We start from the raw sequence: 6,000 nt of genomic DNA on the forward strand, positions 1-6,000 counted from the left end.
CTCACGCCGAAGCGCAGACAACGGCGGAAAACGAAGCGCTCGGGAGAAGCAGCGCCGCCCCTCCGCGGCCCTGCCGCTGCCCGGGGGCCGCGCGGGGGGATCGCGGCGAGGCCGGGGGGCTGCATCAAACGTGTTTTTGCGAGTGGCTGATGTGCCGCGCTGTCCCCGCGGTGATGCACAGCGTCTGTACGCCGTCAGCGGCAACCGCATAAAACCATAGGATGGTGACTGCTGATGGACAGGCAGCCCGGCAGTCAAGGGATAAAAACACATCTAGGCTGGTCTGGTGACATTTAAAAATCGCCAGATAAGAGCCTCGGTTATTTATCAGCTGAATCCCCAGACAGAATGGCCTGCATTGCTGCCGTTGCATATGTATGTGTGTGTATATAATGAGACTGGGATTTTTTCCTTCTGTAAAGTGATCCTGTCATTCATGTTGACAGTATGTTATAGCTATATAAAAACAGTGTAATTGTATGATGGCTTATCTATGCCATGACAGCCAATTGTGGTGGCAGTGGGTGTGCTCCCAATTCATGCCTCAGAGAAGTAACAGTATAGATCTGCTGAAATGATCATTATACAATATGTAATTATTTGCCTGTTCTTAATTTCTCAGTTCTTCCTTAATCAAGGAACTATATCACTACATCCACTCATGCAGTAATGCATTTTTAGATATGCCTTGTATAAAACACTCAGTACATTATTTATATGCATAACATTTTTTATCTGTTTTCCATTTTTAAAACTCACACTGGAAAGTGTATGACAGGTAACGGATACAAAATAATTGCGGCGTGGCTACATATTCTGCTCAAAACTCAAACTCTGGGATAAGGCTCTAGTCAGGTATAGTCTGGAAGGTGCTGAGCAAACTGCCCCATGCACAGTGACATGACATCTTTGCCTCTTTTTTCATCCTCATCTTTCCTAAAACTGAGTAAATGCCTACTCTCTAGCTGAGTTTTTAGTGATAGCATCTTCTTAGAGTATTGTCTTAATTTACAAGTGAATAGTAAATAACTGCTCCTTCATTTCCTTAATATATGGGATGATATTTTTCAGTTTAGTGAACTGAATTTTAAATAATGATGTTCAACAATCCTGATGGTCAGAGCAGAACACAGTGAAGGGTTGCACTCTGTCCTTGGGCACTATTTGCCTTCTTTTTCAGTTTTACTGTAGAGCGGGTCATTTTGTTATCTAAACATTAGGGATAAAACACCTCACCAAATGCCACAACTGCACACGTAATTTCCTGAAGACAGCTCAACCTTTCTTCCTCCTAAGACTTCCAGATGAGGCCCTGAGCATAGAACAATAAGGAGCATAAGACCACATAAACTGATTCTTTTTTCCCCAGTGTCTGTCAACATTTGAAGACATAACAGATAGCACTTTTCTATTAAAGAAAAAATAATGTTTGTCCTAAAATCTTCTAGCATTTTCCTACTACTGTATTGCTGTTTCCTCCCTGAAACGGGGAATAGTTCTGCTGGTCATGTGTGTGTCTGCATTGCTCAAAGACTCACAAATAAAATGTACACATAAATAAAAGTTTTGTAATATTTCCATGGACAGTCAGGTCTTGACACTATAATGCCATTTCACAGCATGATGTCTGCAAAATCACTGGCCTGACAGGGAAACTACTCAACTCCTTTTAGTTAAGGGCTTGTGACGTGAAGTGGTACAGTTCCGATGTTTTGAAAAAAGAGACAAATGTCACGGGAAAAGTCAGCGTGTTGCATGTGAAGTGATCTATATCAAACAATTTGTTCCCAGTCTCCAAATCCTAAGCCTCAGTAGGGAAGAGGATGTACCGGGTTCCTGTTCTGGGCTTGGCACAGAGGCCGAGCTCTTGGCAAGACTCATCACAGTTGCCCGCCGAGGTGTTGAACTGCACCTCTTGTCCAGAGCCACCGCTGCTGGAGAAAAGCCCTTTCTGCGGGACGGAGGGACGCGGCGATGCCTGCGGGCAGATTCTGGCCAGCGCAAAGCGCGGTTTGAGACAGTGAAGCCTTCCCTTTCCCGCTCGGCCCGTCTCTCACCGCTAGGTGCTGCTGGTGCCTCCCGGAGCGCCGGCCCCGCACACGCCGCTCCCCCCGCTCGGAGCCGCCCGACCCGCAGGGCACCCGGTGAGCCGGGGGTGCCTCTGGAGCACGGCCTGCACTCCGTGTGGGTTCGTGTGGCACTCCTGTGAGCAGCCTGCCTGGCGGCTCGAGCAGCGGCAGGTCTGGCACAGGATCTCCCGGGAGGCGAAGACCGTAGGGAGAAGGGGCAAACCCGCTGCCCCCAGTGCCTGCAGGAAAGAGAGGGCGCCTTTGCTGCCTTCAAACACAGCGGTGCAGAGCACGGAGAGGGGCTGGTAGGGGGGAGTTAAACAGAGCGCAGACAAGCTGCGGGGAAGACGAGCAGGACTCAGAGGGATGGAAGCACTTTGGACTATAGGGCAGAAGGTAGCAGGATAACAGGTATTGCTGGGCGTTGCTGGGGACCAGGACCTACAAGTGTAGAACAGAGCTCTAGGGGGTAAAAAGACACCAAACCTAGGCTTTCTGTGAGACGGGTCATCCAAAGACAGTCTCCCAAATCGCAGTTAGCATCGCATTTTGCAGCCTACCCGGAGCAGGCTGTGTTAGCCTGTGCTTGCACATGGCAGGCCGGTGTGTTTATGGCTGAACTGGCTGTGCAGACCTGCTCGAGCTTGAGCTGTTCTGGGCATTCAGATAAACTTCCCTGGTAGATGTTTTAGAGGGTGATCTGGAGCAAAATCAACCCTGGCCGCATCGTCCGGAAGCTAGGCAAGAACATTGACCCACACTTGATCTCTGGACCCTCAATCCACAATAGTAGCAGTCTCATTAGAAAAGTAATTTTGCTGTAGATGTCCAGACCATTTGACATGAAGTGAGAGAAGGGGAAAGTGCATATGTCATGGGCCAAAAATTTAAATTATGCTGTTTAGAGTTAGGCACATATGTTCAGCCAATCATTACACTAGTGTTTGTGTAGTAAAAACTACAAGTTTTTATTTCCATACAGCACTGCAAGACAAAAAGCAGAGTTGACAGAAAAAAACAGTCAAAATATATGCAGTAAAATATCTTTATGCTGGTGCAAGTGACTGACCCAAGTGGAACCCAAATGCCCTTCTAGATGGTGTAGTTTTCTCAAAAGGAAGCAAAAAAAAAAAGTATTTCTAAATACAGCAAATACTCAGAAGCAATAGCATGCAGCAATAGTGATAGTAAGCATTATCCTGAGTACTGAGATCTAGATCTGAAGCCAAATGGCAATTAGCCATAAAATATTTAGGTATATGGCTTTTTCTTGAATTTAAAATAGGTTGCTAAATAGTCACAGTTGTGGTTTCCGGGCTCAGTCTGGTGGCAACAGTAACATTTTAATTTATACTAAAGAGAAGTCAAATTTAAATCCATGACACAAACTAAGAGTCATATGACCTGAAAGCAAGAGAATACAAATGAGCTCCCTGGAGAAAAGAGCCTGTGATGAAACAAATAGAATAATATAGAGGGATGACTTGACACTGTCACCGGAGCGACTGTATTTAACTTCTTTGGAAGGAAATTAAATGAGCTTAAATTGGGACAACTGCTTTGTTTTCAGAGAATTATATCTGAAGCCTACAGACAAGTGCTATACAGTTTTTTCTTCCCCTGAAGCCAGGTACTATAAATTGCCAATTTTCATATGTCACTTGACATGACAAAGTTAGCAAATGTCACCATACTTCACAGAGGCAGGTCTGAGTATTCCCACTGAGTCTCACAGAGTAGAAAGTTCCCTCTTTGCAGACAAAGACTCATGAAACGTAGAAGTTGTCTTAGCCACATGGTATACTAGGAGGAGTGAATGTTAAACTGAGACACTTGTTGTTGCCCAGTAAGATCCACACTGAGGTAAGATATACAGCACCTAGCAGTCACCTATTTGTTGGCAAATAAAAAGAACAGTGAAAAATTAGTTTTTAACAACACCGTTAGGAGGTTTAATACTACATCAGAAATTGCTTTCTCCTTCCTCTAACTCAAGCTCTGAGCCTAGTGACTGTGTTTATTGGATATTACTTCTGCCTTGAGACTGGAAGTATAAAACCTAGCACTGAACACCTTTATGGTGCTCCTAGACACATTCCACCTGAGGGACTGAAACCTTCCCTGCTAAACACAAGTGGGATTTTTTTTTTTTCCCTGGGAAGTATAAGTACCTTTACAATTAGCCTTAAGCTTTAATTTAAAGACATGTTGTTTGGCACATCAGACATCTCACTAAACACTCTCTGCAAGAACCACACTTGAATGGAAAGTGAATTTAGGACTGCTGACAGCTTATCTGCTGACTTCATACCCCACCTTAGGCAATTCAGCTGAAAGATGAGCTAAACACTGCAAGTTCCCATTACAACCTTTGCAGTATCTTGCCCTGTTCTAATTTTCCTTTAAACAGCTACATTGAAAAGCTTTACAGGGTAGATCTTTTCTACGCTTCTACACTCGTACAACAAACTGTTATGTTCAGTGAGCTGTGGTCTACTGAAAAGTCTGGGTCTAAATGTGAGTAGGCTTTGAAAGTATTCACTTTCCTTCCTCCGTTCGCGTATGTGATGACCAATGCCTTGATAATGCAACTTGCAATGTCTGGTTTGGAAAATGCAATTCTCAGTGTAGTGGAGATGTGAACATGCTGGGAAAACTGAATATCTGTTCTGCAGATTGTAATTCTCTTGTAGTATTTGGAGATCATGACCTGGAAAGTCCATTCTGAGGACTTAAGTTTGTAGCACTCAGGTAATGCTGTGTCCTTCCAAACTTGCATGTTTTTGATGCACTGAATTAAAAAACATACTGTACCTACTCAGTCTGTGATATTCAGATGCTTTTAATTCAAATAAAAACCAATCGACTTTCAAATCTCACCCACTTTGGCTGCAGGGCTGTTCAAACTAAAAGGTCAGGAGAAAAAACCATTTTTTTAAATGAAACTTTTTTAGTCTTCTCAATCAAAATATGAAGTACTTTCAAAATAATATTTTCATCTTTAGTCAGAGGCCAATTAGCTTAAATTTCAGCCCTCCATTTTGCAGATTTTCAGACAAGTATTGAAAATAAGGGCTTAGACAAGAAACTGTATTGTAGCTTCACCTATGATGGTTGTGACTGAGTCACTAAGTCTTTTATCTCTTAAGAAAGAGGCCCATGGGAACTAATGCAGAGACATCCATGATTTTTGGGAAAACGTGGTTTCAAATTCCTAGACAGGATAACTACAATTTCACAGGTTGAGACATTTCCCAACAACAAACCCTGAACCCAAAAGCTCTACCTGCAACTTTAGGGGAATCTAACTTAGATCTGCACATTGTAGCCACATTCCCTCTTGAACTGCAGTGTCCCACTTTTTGATTTGGCAATGCAATGGAAGGCCCTGCCTGAGGAAAGAGCTGGAGGTCTCCTATAGAGAGCCCTCTCTGCACTCTTCGCTGTCTGACTCGTTGAGGCAAGGTGGCTTCCCTCCCCCCCAAAGAGAAGGGTAGTGGAAGTAGCTGTGATGAAAGAGAATCTTGGGGCCTAGGTTGAGCTAGTAATATGAGAAATATGAATATTCCCTGTTATCACTGCTAAACCTAATCACCAGGAGGAGGTGGGGCTGGATGCTTCTGCAGCATGTGGCCTGTTTTTGTTACATTAAAAACACTGTAACTTCACCTTCCTTCAGCTTGGCCATAACAAGATATAGTGGCAACATCTCAAACATAAGGCACAACATAAAAGCAAGCAAGAGATTCATCATGCCTTCTGTGCAGCTGCACACATCAGGGTGGTTGGAGCAGGCAGGGTCAGGTATTGAGTCGGGTACTGGGTCACAGGTATTGAGCACTATGCCATTGTAATTATTCAACTCAGATAATTCCAACCGCTTCCTATACGTGTATATAACTGCATATTACTGATTATCTATTTTCCATTT

Source organism: Myiozetetes cayanensis, unplaced genomic scaffold, assembly GCF_022539395.1.
Source record: "Myiozetetes cayanensis isolate MyiCay16 unplaced genomic scaffold, myiCay2020 scf9, whole genome shotgun sequence".
NCBI classification, from domain to species: domain Eukaryota; kingdom Metazoa; phylum Chordata; class Aves; order Passeriformes; family Tyrannidae; genus Myiozetetes; species Myiozetetes cayanensis.